The following is a 16,634-nucleotide window of genomic DNA, read 5'->3' on the forward strand; positions in this document are numbered from 1 at the left end:
TGCAATTGGACACCTCCAATATCTCCACCTCCTCCAACTCCAATGACCTGGTCACCTCTACCATCTCCGCCTCCTCCTTCTCTGATGGTCTGGACACCTCCTGCATCTCTGCGTCCTACCAGCCTTCATGATGCAACCGGGATTACCTCTGCAAATGTGGCTGTAGACCATCCAGATGGTGTACTGTCTAAGGTGTTCCCAGATGGTGTTAAAACCACTGTCCTCCATCTGCTGAATATTGTTTTGAACAAGTATTAGGAGGAGATCTCCTGTGGTTGTCAGATTAAACATCCCAGCCAGAAACATTAAATGTTTCTGATGGGCATAACCAAGTAATTCAATATTCAATGAGAGCAACTTTGACCTTCGGTGACTGTTGGAAAGGGGAGTAGAGATAGATTGGTATTTTTCTGTGTTTTAAAGATTAAAACAATGTGTTTATTGTTTACTATTTAGTACAAAAGTGGTAGTGGGGGAAAAGCGGGACTAATTACCCAGGGCCACAATGGGGGAGGGGGCCGTCAAAAGGCCTGAAATAAAAAGGTTTGCCTATTGGCCGGCTATACAAGGGCCCAATAAGATTTCTTTTCATGGGGCCCAAAATCCCTGGCGGCGCCCCTGATCACCACATTTGAAAGGGTGGGTAAAGCAAAACGCTAAGGGTTAAAATCACAGTTTTAACTCAGACACAACTCTTACAAGAAGATTAAGATTTCTGATTTTGATGTCTTGACCCTTATTCAGATGTGCCATGTTTTTTGTTTTTGTTTTTTTCTAATTTCTGAGTGTCACCATCTTGACTACATCTATGCAAAGCAGCAGATTTATTTTGTGCAACGAATATGTTTAACAAGACTTTGTTACACTGCTTTAATTCAGCATTTTTTTACTCATACATTCTCCAGTTCTTTGTCATATCTCTGTAATTCATAGCCCACCATCCTCATCATTTGAAACAGTTCAATCCACAACCTCTCTGGGTGAATGGGAGGTTAGCCCCCGATGAACCATAAAGATCACACAGATTTGGCAGCTCTGATGACTCTGGAGAATCATCCTGCTCTGATATTGGGTCTGATTGATCACAACCATGCCTCAGACACACAGGTGTTGTAGGGAGAATATCACCAGGAAAATCTTCAGGTAAACACAGTGAATAACCTAACTACAAAATATGGTCTGTTATGGGTGTACTGGCCCTGTCGTTCACACTGACACTGTGGTAAAACTCAGCCATGCTGTTTCATTTGCTTCTCTGAGGAGTGCCTCAACTGCACGGATATCGCTAACTGCAGCTCTGCTCTTGGTAACATGACATTCACGGGCCTGTTGCATGAAATTAGAAAACACCCATAAGCACATCTGTAAATAAGATATCATTATATGTAGATAGACTACACAAGTTTAGTACAAATGCTGTGTGACAGAGAAAATGGCACTCATAGGTTTCTGGAATCCCACTCCTCACCTGCCCCTGAATGCGACATTGGTAGGTAGGTAAATTTCGTTGTACTTGTGACAATGACAATAAAGATCTATTCTATTCTAGGTGTGCTGAGGTAGCAGCTCCACCCACGGACAAATTTCCCAATTTGCAGCTCACTGCAGTGTATATAAAGGGGCTAGTTTAGCAGCCAGCATGCACCACTGGTTCCTAATCTTCATTATGCTCTGATGAAGGTTCCAGCCGAAACCCTTCAGCATTACAATCTTTGGAATGGAACCTTGAGCCTGGTCTTTATTTTATTTTGGAGTGCCACTTCTTCATCACTTTACAGGTGAACTTGATCTTCACTGGTTCCTAATCTGTCTTGTGTTAACTTTACTGCTGTGGTTTGTCAGTTCAAGGTAGGTTATGGTGTCTGGCTTCAGAGTTTTGTTTGTCTGATATGGCACTAATGTGTGTTTTCTATAGGCAGCTTTCTCTCCGCTGTGCACTTTAGTTGGGTACAGAAAGTAGGCTGAATTCCCTTCAGCTGAGGTAATGGGTCAGTCCTACTGACTCAAATTGGTAAGTAGGGTGCTTTGTAGCACCTGAGGTAAATACTGACTCACTTATTGTAGTGCTGTAGGATAACCTATTATGTGTGTGTTAATAGGTTCCTGCAGCTGCTGTTTTTGCCTCCCGGTAGTAATTATCAACACTCTGTGTAGTATTTGTCTTTGACAAATTGTAGCCTCCCCATTAGGGTTGTCTAAGTGGGCCTAACTATATACTGTGTTGCTGACTGTAAACCACTGGTATACCTGCTGTTTCTTTTTATATTTTTGTATTTTTGTGATTGTTTAGTGCTTTTTATAGGTTTTGCTGAGTGCCGCCAGGTGGAGTCAGCCACTTGGGTGAGGTCCCTTCCCTGCATGCTGTGAGTTAAGGCACTGGGCACCAATTCAGGTTGAGTTTGCAGTTTTTTAAAGCATCTTCCAGGCTCTTGCACTAACTTATCAATAAATAAAACTTTGCATTTTGGAATCACGTGTCTGTTGGTAAACGAACTTGTGCAAATTTGAATGTCCAGGCTGCTAACAGCATATTGGCATTTTAACCCTGAAGTCTTTGAGTGCAATTCTAAGTGTAGCGCCATTGGTTTCTCCCTTACCACTCTGTCACATCTGTATCCTGTTTAGCTTGTTGGCCACCTCCACACTTTCGGTTTTAGCCCTAATCGCCTTCAGAAAAAACAGTTTTTTATGCCTCTGTGGATGTGGACATTTTACATTTAAATAGACACCAAGGTTTGTGAATATAATAAAAAAAATGGTATTAAGGATCAAATAGTAATCCACATTTGTAGTGTATATCTTACTCTCTGTATGCCGATTTAGTGTGTGCAAAATTGCTCTACTCTGTAAACGTGCTCTACCATTGGTAGATGCTACTGCTAGGGGAAAAAAGCAATACGATTACTATTATCACCTAGTATATAAAACCTATAGGAATGATAAAAAATGATTTTACCAATACACTAGGATTTCTAGAAAAGCATAGTGCGAGGCTTCCACACCTCCTGATGGACATGGGCCCTGTGGAGGAGCCTTTGCCTAACAAGGAACATAATCCCTGGTGTCCCAGATGTGGACAACAAGGAGACAACCATGTGCTCCATCTTATGTCTTGCTCATAGACTTTGACAATGCATAACTTGGACTCCATTCCTCCTTTTCTGGGTTTAATAAAGGACTTTTTCTGGGTTTAATTATGCACAGAGGTGGCCTGAAAGCACCATCAGCCAGCAATATTTCTGTTTGCCAGTCCATTGAGCAATGCTTTGCTGAAAACAAACAGGAGAAAGGCTCCATAAAGATGGGGGCCAACATCGGCCATTATCACTCAAGTGCTTTCTGATTGTTGGGGGGAGAACCTCTTATCAAACACAGTCACTCATTTGACATGTGCATCCAAACAAACCAAGTCCATGTCCTGGTCAAGATGGCTGCTGCATGTGTCCCCTGTTGGAAATTTACTGCTGCCCCAACATATAAAAGAAGGCAAACTGGTACACAGATGACTCACTGATTTAATGTGTGTGTGTGTGTGTGTGTGTGTGTGTGTGTGTGTGTGTGTGTGTGTGTGTGTGTGTGTGTGTTAGTGTTGCATGTATCCCACTGAAGCACTCTGTGAAAGAGGCCTAACTATAGTTAAGCTGTTGAAAGTGTTTATTGCACATAATCTGGCAATCAACTGACCTTCACTACATAAAGCATTATTTGGAGCCTGCATATACAGGGGCCTGAGTATGTCGCTTTCCTTATCCCCACAGAGTTCATTATCTATTATGTGCATAAGATGGGCCTGGATTCGTAGTGAACAGACACAAAGAAGAGTTTAGTATGCCTAAAAGGTCAACTCCATATACCAAAGGGTTTTGTACTTAATTTCCACAGGTGTGTTGCCTTTTTTAATTCAGAAATCGACAGAAAAAAGTTTTCTGTGAATAAATGTTAACATTTTTCAACCGATTCAAAGACAGGCTGAGTTAAACTTCAGAAATTTGTCAGAAATTTGGGTCCACAATCAGATAGTGTGACTTCTTCTTTGACCCACACTTACAAAGCAACCAGTTGAAACAGGGCATGGACTGACGCATAACACACTCTCCATTATATTGTAGTTAAGGGGGACATTTTGGGAAATATAAGAATTTCAAGGGGGAACCCCCCCCCCCCCCCCCCCCCCCCCCCCCCCCCCCCCCCTTTTTTTTTTTTTTTTTTTGTATCTGGAAACAAAGTTGGAGAGAGAACTCTTCCCTTCCTTTGCTTCACTCTGGTGGGAGGCATAATAGTACGGTCTGGCAGCGAAGGTTTTCCTGACAGTGGAGCCTGTTTGCAGCAGGACCTCACTATGGCTGAGCACGGGTGCAGAAACTCACATTTTTCAGCTTCGCTAAGCTTTATCGTCACAATTCACCAGACAGATCAATCAGACTGGAATACGGGACATCACTGCTGTACTTTAACGCTCAACTGTGTGAGGACTGCTGAAGAGAAGGTCTTTTTAGATAAATAAAGACTGATGGGGAGAGCAAAAGATGTGGAGGACCCCATGACTGTGTTTGCCTCAGGCCCCAAAATCTCAGTCTGCTCCAGTTCCTGACATCAGCATCGTGGCTTCCACACCTCCTGATGGACGTGGACCCTGTGGAGGAGCTTGTGCCTAACAGGGAACATAATCCCTGGTGTCCAAGATGTGGACAACAACCTCTCAGAGGACAAGGAGACAACCATGTGCTCCATCACAGAATCTGAAGCAGAAGATTACCCTTATGTCTTGCACATAGACTCTGCATAACTTGGACTCCATTCCCCCTCTTCTGGGTTTAATAAAGGACTTTTTCTGGGTTTAATTATGCACAGAGGTGGCCTGAAAGCACCATCAGCCAGCAATATTTCTGTTTGCCAGTCCATTGAGCAATGCTTTCACTGGCTGCTGAAAACAAACAGGGGAAAGGCTCCATAAAGATGGGGGCCAACATCAGCCATTATCACTCAAGTGCTTTCTGATTGTTGGGGGGAGAACCTCTTATCAAACACAGTCACTCATTTGACATGTGCATCCAAACAAACCAAGTCCATGTCCTGGTCAAGATGGCTGCTGCATGTGCCCCCTGTTGGAGATTTACTGCTGCCCCAACATATAAAAGAAGGCAAACTGGTACACAGATGACTCACTGATTTAATGTGTGTGTGTGTGTGTGTGTGTGTGTGTGTGTGTGTGTGTGTGTGTGTGTGTGTGTGTGTGTGTGTGTTAGTGTTGCATGTATCCCACTGAGTTCACTTTTGTGCAGAAGCACTCTGTGAAAGAGGCCTAACTATAGTTAAGCTGTTGAAAGTGTTTATTTCACATAATCGGTTTCTCTACATTCACACCAGACACTCCCCACCCAATTCTGATGTTGACATTCATTCTACACTCAGCAATCAGCTGAACTTCATTACATAATCTATTATTTGGAGCCTGCATATATGAGGGCCTGATGTCGCTTTCCTTATCCCCACAGAGTTCATTATCTTTTATGTGCATCAGATGGGCCTGGGTTTGTAGTGAACAGACACAGAGAAGAGTTTAGTATGCCTAAAATGTCAACTCCATATATCAAAGGGTTTTGTACTTAATTTCCACATGAGTGTTTTCTTAATTCTGAAATTGAAATAAAGTTTTTTTTCTGTGAATAAATGTTAACATTTTTAAGCCAGTTCAAAGAGAGGCTTAATATCAGATTAATATCAGAATATCAGAGTTTCAGTCGTTAAAAAACAACAACAAATCACCTTTTTTTGTTTTGTGTTTTTTTTTTGTGAATAGGTTTTAATGGCAATTGGAAAGTTTCCTTGCCTGCAGGGCCAAACCTTCACCACACCAAACCGGTTAAACAATAACCACGATAAATCATCAAACACCACGTTGATAGCTACAGTGCAAGCAATATTGTTTCTGATATAATGGATGTTATTGTGTCATTTGTGGCGTGGCAGTGCACAAGTCAGATGCACAGGCTGCAGCAGATGTGGGGCAAAAATAATAAATAATATAATGATAAATAAAAACAGTGAACAAAATCAGTGAAGGTGTGTAAACCAATGATGGAAAGCTGCCCCACTCACTCCTCCCATGTGTTTATTGTATTTTCAGTATACAGTATTGTATTTTGGTAAGTTTTTTGGTCGCATTATTTTGTTGTTTATTTTGTTACTAAAATTTTGTTTTAAAGTATGTTTTGGTGTATTTTTGCCCACCTCTATCATCATCACTGTAGATGGTGTTTGCTCAGCCTTTATAAATATTATACATTTTTATATATATTTACAATTTTATAATTTTTTTTTAAAAAAGTCACTATGATTACTACACTGTAATAAATTACCAGCATTTCACAATAATTAACAGTATTATTTTACAGTAACTTGTTGTAATTAAGTTTCCCTGTAATATCCCAATGAATACCTATAAAAACTACAGTATCCTTGGATTTACAGCACAGTAAAATCCTGCAATCAAAACACCCCTGTTATATCACAACAAGGTCTGTAATATCACAGCAACACAGTAAGAAAAAAAATGCAAGGATTTCACAGCATTCAGCAGTATTATTACAGTGAAATTTTGTATTCAAATATTCTCTGGTAAGTCACATGACATAACCAAACTCAGCACTTAACCTGAAGAGGCCATTTCCCTCTTCTCTTCTGGGCTGAATGGAGAAGGTGAGATGCATGCATAACGTCTGTTTGCAGAACACCCATGGTATTTTAAATGATATTAGCACTATTAGCTAACTAGCTAACGTTAGCTAGCTGTAGCATTTGCCTGTGTGGTCTGATATAGGCTAGCTAACGCTAGCTAGCTAACGTTAGCGTTTGCTATTTACCACAGCCGATCTTATTATTACTTACTTACATTATGTTTTTGCTGAACTGTTGAGTGTGCATATGATAAGATTATGAAGGATGATGACTCAACTTGATAAATGCTGCCTGCAATACATAAGTCTATTTAAAACTGAAACTATCTTTGCTTATTAACAGGTACTTCTTGGGCATCAATCCTGAAAGAGGCCCAAAGACCAGGAAGGACAACAATGAACCCTCATATGAGCACCTTTTGAGGAAACTAATGGACTTTGAGTGGGCATCATAGTTTTTTTTTTGTTTGTTTGTTTGTTTGTTTTTTGCTGCAGCAGCTGTCAGGCTCAGTTTTGAGTAGTTCTTTTTGTACTTTTTTTTCAAGACAACTTTGCACTACAAGATTTTTGTACAACGCTGTTGCGTGTGGATTATAGAATGTTTGAGACTGAGAGGAGCGCCTGAGCCCTTCACGACATCCCTTCATCGCTCTCTCCCTTCCTCTCTTACCTTGCCATGTAGGCCTCATTCCCATCCTCTTACTGTTATAGATACACACGGAGCTAGACGGGAACGCCCACAAACATCACATCCGGTTTTAGCCTGGGTGGAAAACAAAGCCTTAGCGACCACTGAAAACAACGAGCGGACAATGGTTAAGAGCTGCTGTGTTACGTTTTGCACATCGAATTTCGCAAAAAATCCGGAATTAAAGTTCATACATTTGCCAAATATAAAAACAGAGCCCATTAGAAGGACAAAGTGTTTGCAAGCCATCCGCTGTGAGGATAAATCTGGCCGTCTGTGGAACCCGACCACACCACATGTTTGGGTCTGCGGTCTCCACTTTTTTACCGGTCAAGTTTGTAAACTTCAAAAATGCATTTTGCTTCTTGTACCTGTATGAGTGACGAATAGAACGTTACTGATGCTCTTGATTATTGATAGGTTATTGTGCCGCAGCACCAGCCGGTAGTGCGCCCACCCAGTCAGGTCGGTAGGAGTAGTAACATGGAAGGGCGCAAGCCAGTAATTTCGGCTAGGGCGGCAACATAGGCAGAACCGCCACTGAGTCTTACGAAGAAAAAAACGACTAGAGGTGGTCATTAGCAAACATCTGTATTGGTCAGCTCATGTGTCAAAACAACTAGCCTACCTGTAATTCACTCAAATGAGCTCCATAAACATGATTAATTCATTACTGGCTCTTGCTGTTTGATATTAAGGTAAGTTTAATTGAACATAGCTGTAGAAAATGTAATAATGTCTCTTACCAGGCGACTCAATCAGGTAGCTGTAAATATCTCCGCATGTGACCGGAGGCCATTGGGTTGGATCATCTGTCCAGTCCTTAAGAATATAGGGACAACGATCGATTCCGATTTTTGTCAGCTTTGACAGGTAGCGCTCTTTGTCGACTGGCAACAAAGAGTTAATGTAAGCCATTGATATTCATTTGAAAATCTCTATTTTACTAGAAAATAGGATTCAAAAATCGCGCTAAATGAATGGGAATCAATGAGAGCGAACCAATGTTTTCCACCCAGGTGACTCCACCCCCCAGCTATGACGCGCTGATGACACTACGCCGTGTGTATCTATTGTGACACAGCTGGGTAGTTGAATGGCAAGTTTCTGCACAGTTTCTGCACAGTAAGATGGCTTTAAAAAGTTTGACTAGGACTAGGAAGTTGAATTTCTTGAATTCTTGAATTTCTTGGCATTTATGTTGAATAACCCTTTATTTGTAAATAAATATGCCATTGAGCTGGTATTGACTTTACCTCAGAGTTGTGTGTTGGTGTGTTAATTGTACAATGATTGTAAATTCACAGTAAATGGAAACTTCATCTGCATTACTTTCACAGTAAATTACTGGCCAATTTTTGCATGATTTCCACAGTATACATTAAATTAATTAATTACAGTAAATTCACAGTAAATTACTGTCAACTTGTGCATTACTTTCACAGTACACATTGTAAAAGTACAGGGCCTTGTTGTAATGATGTACAGCAAAAGGTTGTAATTCCCCAGTAATGTACTGTAATATCACAGTAATTGCTTTGTCATTGAAGCTGTGAAGTTACTGTACACAGTTGTGCTTTTACAACAATGCATTGTAATATCACAGATGTGAAATTACAGTAAATTGCTGTGAGTACATTTCACAGTATATTGCTGTAATCCTTACCGTGAAAGTCATGCAAAACTTATCCAGTAATTTATTGTGAATTCACAGTGGAAAATTTTGCAGTGTAAGTCACATCAATATATATATATATATATATATATATATGTGTGCGCGTGCGTGTGTGTGTGTGTGTGTGTGTGTGTATGTATATATATATATATATATACATATATATACACTATATTACCAAAAGTTTTCGCTCACCCATTCAAATGATCAGAATCAGGTGTCCTAATCACTTGGCCTGGCCACAGGTGTATAAAATCAAGCACTCAGGCATGCAGACTGTGAAACAAGACATTTGTGAAAGAATGGGCCACTCTCAGGAGCTCAGTGAATTCCAGCGTGGAACTGTCATAGGATGCCACCTGTGCAACAAATCCAGTCGTGAAATTTCCTCGCTCCTAAATATTCCACAGTCAACTGTCAGCTCTATTATAACAAAATGGAAGCGTTTGGAACAACAGCAACTCAGCCACGAAGTGGTAGGCCACGTAAAGTGACGGAGAGGGGTCAGCGGATGCTGAAGCGCATACTGCAAAGAGGTCGCCGACTTTCTGCACAGTCAATTGCTACAGAGCTACAAACTTCATGTGACCTTCAGATTAGCCCAAGTACAGTACGCAGAGAGCTTCATGGAATGGGTTTCCATGGCCGAGCAGCTGCAGCCAAGCCACGCATCACCAAGTGCAATGCAAAGCGTCGGATGCAATGGTGTAAAGCACGCCGCCACTGGCCTCTAGAGCAGTGGAGACGCGTTCTCTGGAGTGATGAATCACGCTTTTCCATCTGGCAATCTGATGGATGAGTCTGGGTTTGGAGGTTGCCAGGAGAACGGTACATTTCAGACTGCATTGTGCCGACTGTGAAATTTGGTGGAGGAGGAATTATGGTGTGGGGTTGTTTTTCAGGAGCTGGGCTTGGCCCCTTAGTTCCAGTGAAAGGAACTTTGAATGCTTCAGGATACCAAAACATTTTGGACAATTCCATGCTCCCAACCTTGTGGGAACAGTTTGGAGCGGGCCCCTTCCTCTTCCAACATGACTGTGCACCAGTGCACAAAGCAAGGTCCATAAAGACATGGATGACAGAGTCTGGTGTGGATGAACTTGACTGGCCTGCACAGAGTCCTGACCTGAACCCGATAGAACACCTTTGGGATGAATTAGAGCGGAGACTGAGAGCCAGGCCTTCTCGACCAACATCAGTGTGTGACCTCACCAATGCGCTTTTGGAAGAATGGTCAAAAATTCCTATAAACACTCTCCTCAACCTTGTGGACAGTCTTCCCAGAAGAGTTGAAGCTGTAATAGCTGCAAAAGGTGGACCGACATCATATTGAACTCTATGGGTTAGGAATGGGATGGCACTTCAGTTCATAGTATGAGTAAAGGCAGGTGAGCGAATACTTTTGGTAATATAGTGTATATATATATATACACACACATAACAAAATTGTTGCACTTCTCATGAATTTTTCATTTTGTTATGCACACAGTCAAGTAGAATGGACTGTGCTTGCTCTGTAAATGTAGACTGTGCATCCTTTACTTTTATATTTTGTGCAAAAAATGCATGCAATGAGTGTAACTTACTAATAAAATTTAAAATTAATAAAATTTTCCCCAACTCTTTTCCCTCAACAGAGATGCAGTTCTGAAAGATTTTGCTGGATTTAGAGTAGATGATGCCAGTTGTGTTGGTTCAGCATTCTTGCATGATCCTCTATTACTTCATAGCTCTGCAACTTTTTTTTTTTTTAAAGTTCACATCTTGTGCAATATTTAATATCCTCTTTTTGTCTTTAAAACTCATAGAATTTGTTGTCTGAATGATCCCCCTTTATCATATTTACATGAATTTCACATTCATTTTGTGTTTGAATACGAAAGTTTTAAAGACCCATGTCAAGTTTTTTTGGTATTACTCAGGGGTGAAAATCCCATTTCATTATTAGGGGTGGGGGAGGGGGGGCTCACTGTTCTACTTACACTACAGTCTGTCAAAGTAGCTTTACAAGCACTAGAAACTCAAAATAAGCTCTAAAACTAGAGGAAATACCTTGAATAATCCAACTACGTCAAACTTTTCTTCAAAAAACATATTTATTGTAGCGTCAACAAAAAACAAAGCAAGATATGGCATCAATTAGTGACATACAATATATGTTTGTGCTGTAGTGTCCCATAATGCAACTTAAAATGCAAAAAAAAAAAAATATATATATATATATATATATATCTAGAGACAAACTCAAAATATCAGTAAAATATGAAGTATTTCTGACATTAATATCCTGACAGACTGAAAGAATTAAAAGCTCAGTATTTGCTCCTCCTGTGGTCTGTCCTCTCTCTCCCTCACTGTCATGCACTCGCTAGAGCCTGTAAACAATCATTAGCTATTAGCTTAAACAGTTCGCTGAAAGAGGCAGGTTTTGGACCAAGCAGGGGAAATATATCACTTTTCATATTACAGCCTTGTGCTTGGTGAACAAGTGGTGTGATAAATGACTCAGGCTGCTGCCTCTCAGGATGACGGACTGACTGAAAGTTACAGAGCTGCTGCTCTGCAGGGAGTAGGATGTGGACCAAACCACTTTGAGGCATGGGGGGGAGGGATCATAAATTTTTAACACTATTTTACATTCATAATTAGCACCGCTTGCATTGTGCTTTAGTTGAATATTACTATATTATTCAAAATTATTTATTAGTGTTAACAGTGTTTTTCTGGGGGGGTAGGGGGTGGGGCGGGCAACTTTATGAGTGGAGGGGTCTTGTCCCCCCGGGATTTCCGCCTATGGTTACTGCCAGTTACAGATCACGTCATATTTATGTTTTTATTTGTCATCCAAAAGTGAAAACTTCCTCATGGGGACAACAAAGACGTAAAATATCAGCAACAGTATCCAGGATGATGATGATGAACATCCCAGATCAGTATTGGCAAGTCTATCCATGACCACAATGTGATTATAATCCTGGATGGGCATTTGCAAATTCATTGAGGACCAATCAACGCAGTGATTGTGATGGAAAACGAGCAAGGTTCTGGTTAGCTCTCAGAGTGAAGGAGATCTCCAGAGACTGTCACATCTTATGCATGGATGTTTATTGATGCTCAGAGAGTGTGTGAAGTGTGAACGCTGCGTACAGTAGTTCCACACCAATTCTGAGGGTTGCTCACCAGCATTCCTTACTGAAGCAGATATCTTACCCAAGTATGTTAGAGGTTGACAGCTCTGTCTTCATGAAAGGCACCAATCTGCCTGGCCTTGTCTGGCATGCCCCAGACCTCTGGCCTTGGTAGCAAGGAGAAAATAAACATCTTATCAATGCAGCTCAAAAGGGCCTAAATGTGACCTACAGCCACAGAGAAAATTCCTGCACAGAATCTCCCTGAGGTCAAAACTACCTACAAAACAGCAACAGAAGCAGCACACAATACATCAAGAATAATGGTTACAAGTGAAATTTACTAACATAAAACACTGATTTAATAGTGTGAGTGAATACTAAAAAACAAAAATGGTTAAATGCTAATACTGAAAATATTTATTATTGTAACCGAGGGGCCCAATAATGAGGCTAGTTTAGTTGACACGCCACCTGAGGTTAAACCCCCAAGAAAGACTAACGGGTTTCCCCACAGATAGTAACAGAGACATGGATTTTGGCTGGTGGACGGTTTATTAAACACTAGTTAAAAACATGGGTTTCTTGGACAGTTTATTCATCACCACAAAATATAGACAAGCTGTAAAAGATAAATGTTGATGTCAACTTGCCCGGCGCTAAAAAGACGATAGACAATTAATGCAATTAAAACACCTCCAAACCCTGAGGGCGCCAGAGATGCGGGGGTGCACCCTTAAGTGCTACCAGGGGGGACCCGCACACCACACACACACACACACACACACACACACACAAGTGCTATCACTTACACACAGCAAAAACACACAATAGTGAAGATTACAAGTCCACACGTAGCCACGGCACACCACATGCAGTGAAAGGGAGAGGGGCACCTCCAGTGCACCACCCTACTCATCTGGCAGGACCTCTATAAAAAAAGGAAAACAGAGTAAAGAACTGAGATTTGCACGCGCAATAGAAAAAAATACAAAAACATTAACATTAGCAACTGCTGGCATCAACATTTGTCATGTCCAACCCCATACCAGCTGGGCCCAGTACAACTTTAAACACACAACATAAATGGCAATGTAGTAGAATACAGGCAAAACAGCAGTGGCTATAACCCCTAAAATGACAAAGCAGATTAGAAAACCCAGTTAGTACATGTAATTCAAGATCAGAGGTGGGAAGTAACGAAGTAGAAATACTACGTTAAGTAGATTTTTCAGGTATCTGTACTTTACTTGAGTATTTAATTTTCTGCCGACTTTTTACTTTTACTCCCTACATTTGAACACAAATATCTGTACTTTTTACTCCTTACATTGTCAAAACAGGCTCGTTACTTCTCTCTCCCTCTCTCTCTTTTTGGTGGGGGCGGGCGGGCTCATTACCACCAAGAAAAACATTACAACACCTGCACCGGCACCGTACGAGAACAAAAGGCAGAGAAACTTTCCAGGCTACAGCAGCGCACTGACATACACTACTCACAAAAAGTTAGGGATATTTGGCTTTTGGGTGAAATTTATGGAAAATGTAAAATGTTCACGCTACAGTGATATATCATGAAAGTAGGGCATTTAAGTAGAAGCATACACTGGTGATTTCCTCATCTCAAACAATTTCTTGAAACAAAAGCCAACAGTGGTGGATATACCACAACAAAAAATGTCAGTGTCAATAACTTGTCATGTGCCCTTGAGCATCAATTACAGCTTGACAATGACGTCTCATGCTGTTCACAAGTCGACTTATTGTCTGCTGAGGCATGGCATCCCACTCTTCTTGAAGGGCGGCCCTCAGGACATTGAGGTTCTGGGGTACAGAGCTCCGAGCCTCTACACGGCGACTCAGCTGATCCCATAGGTTTTCTATGGGATTCAGGTCTGGAGAAAGTGCAGGCCACTCCATTTGAGGTACCCCAGTCTCCAGCAGCCGTTCCCTAATGATACGACCTCGATGAGCTGGAGCATCAAACACCTGATGTGAATTTTGCCGTTATACTCCTTGTTAGAGAACAGCAACTTGTGCAAAAAGTACTGAAACACTGAACAGTTGGACATGTGCATTCAAAAGTTTACAGAAGGTCACATTAAGTTCACCTGTAAAGGTTATAATGCATTTTAGGTTCGTCCTGAAATTTCACCCGAAAGCCGAATATCCCTAACCTTTTGTGAGTAGTGTAGATTGTGAAACAAAGTGAAGAGTTGCCACTCCGCTGTATTTTCACTGGCTAACAGCAGCACACTGGCTTAGCTTGTCTATTCAGAGAAGAGGTATCACTTCGGCTTATTTTTCATTCACATGCATACTACTGCTCATTCATTGGTAGTTGAATTGTTAGGTCTGTTTGATAAGTAATTTACATTTTTAAAACAAATAATAATTTAACATATTTTTAAATTATTGGAGTCAACATCTATTCCTTCAAGATAATTTATTATGTTCTACAACTCATAAACATACACCAACACTACATACTGAGTGTTTGAGCAGCATATCTCCTCTGTGCTACAAAAGATCCGTGGTAAAAATTATTAACATTAATGCTGAAGCCCTCCCCCACAGTTTCAAAAAATCCTGGAGGAAACCCTGCACAGAGAGGGAAAGGGAGAGAGGGCGCGGGGCATGAGCAGTTAAGGAAAAGAACCATATAGAGAAATCTGGAGACATGGAGGAAGACAGTTGCCAGGGAAGATAACGTTAGCCGACAACAAAACAGAGTCAGAGAAGCAAGAAAAAATCTGTTAAAAGTCATATACGTTAAGTATATTAAGTATTGAGAGTACCAAAGCTGTTATCAAGGAACTCATTCAAGACCTCTGGTCAGTTCAGTCTTGATTATTGTGTGAAACTGGGCTTGCAGCAAAACTAGAATGTTGCGTGATTTTCATTCTCTCTGTACCAGCACTTTGCAGGTTGTTAATAAAAGAGGAAATGTTCCTGTTTTGTGTGCCCTGAACTTTTTTTTCATCAAAAAGTTATCAAAAAGGTATATGTATCATTAATGGTAAAAAAAAAAAAAAAAAATCATTTTTACTTTTTACTTTTGTATTTAAGTACATTTCAGAGCCTGTACTTTCTTACTTTCACTTGAGTAAAGAAGTTGAATTGGTACTTCTACTTTTACCAGAGTCTTTTCTCACACAAGTATCTTTACTTCTACGTACAGAATGTCAGTACTTTTGCCACCTCTGTTCAAGACTAACTAATTAACTGAGAGTTTTAGATTGATTACCTCAAACAATGCAGTATCTGGCAACCCAGATCTGGTTCCAGTCACTGCTACCTCAACCAAAGCAATCTCAGGATGTTCAAGGCAACTGCAGTATGATAAACCATTGTTATACATCACAGCCAATATATACATACACATGTAAAAGTGAATAAACTACAAAGTCACTTTTACCTCTATAGATTTACAACTCCCAGTGCCTTTCCTGTGGTGGGCTCCAGCACACAACAGCTACCTAAATATATATATATATATGTGAAATGTATACAATGTTAACAATCACCTGTTGCCATTTGTTATCCAACACATTAAAACAAGCCACTGATCATACCTTTCAAACAGATTATGCCGCCTCTACTGGGCTTGGCCAACAGGTTGCTTACAGTGCCTGTAGTAAAGAGGTCAAAATGGTCAATAAAAGTCTTTAAAAGTATTCAACAAGGTGAAGACAGAGTCAGCTTAAAACATACGTTCTGGAAGACTAGTCTCTTCCCTAGCCACACACACAGGACCAAATACATCAAGAGTGAAAACCTGAGTGCTACCTATATACCAGCTCTTAATGAGACAACAGTCCCCAGGTGTGTGCCTGCAAGTGAGGGAAAAACAGAGGGAGGATCCCCATGAAAGGGGCTGAGCTAGTGGCCTTACCAGGCCCAAAAGCCTACCTACCACATTATATATATACTCCCTCCAAAAGTGTTGGAACAGTGCGGCCAATAAATACCTGGAAATGAAAGCTGAAATACTGATCTCTTGTCTCATATTCATCTTTTGATGTCAAACCCAAATGTTTTCAGTTTATAGCAAAAATAAAGGAATTGGCCTCACTGTTCCAGTACTTTTGGAGGGGAGTGTATTATATAAACCTTAAAACTTTAATAACAAGAAAAATACTATCATCTTACCATAATTTGTCATAGCTGTCCTCCAAGGAGACAAAGTGAATTAACATGTTACACAGAGTAAAACAATAAACTCATAGAGGTAGCTAATATAGTAGTAAAACTTCAACTTCAACATGGAAATAAATCAGAATTTTAGTAACACAATATGGCACATTAGAGACTCCAACAAAATAATAGGAATGCAATAAGGCGTAACAATTTAATGAAGCGTAGTAATGTAGAGAAACTTCAACCTAAAGTACTAAATGCACTTAAAGGGTCACCACCATGGAGAGGTTACCACCACTTGTGAACCATGGCAGCATTCCCTGCTC

This window comes from Myripristis murdjan, chromosome 5 (genome assembly GCF_902150065.1).
Source record: "Myripristis murdjan chromosome 5, fMyrMur1.1, whole genome shotgun sequence".
NCBI lineage: Eukaryota > Metazoa > Chordata > Actinopteri > Holocentriformes > Holocentridae > Myripristis > Myripristis murdjan.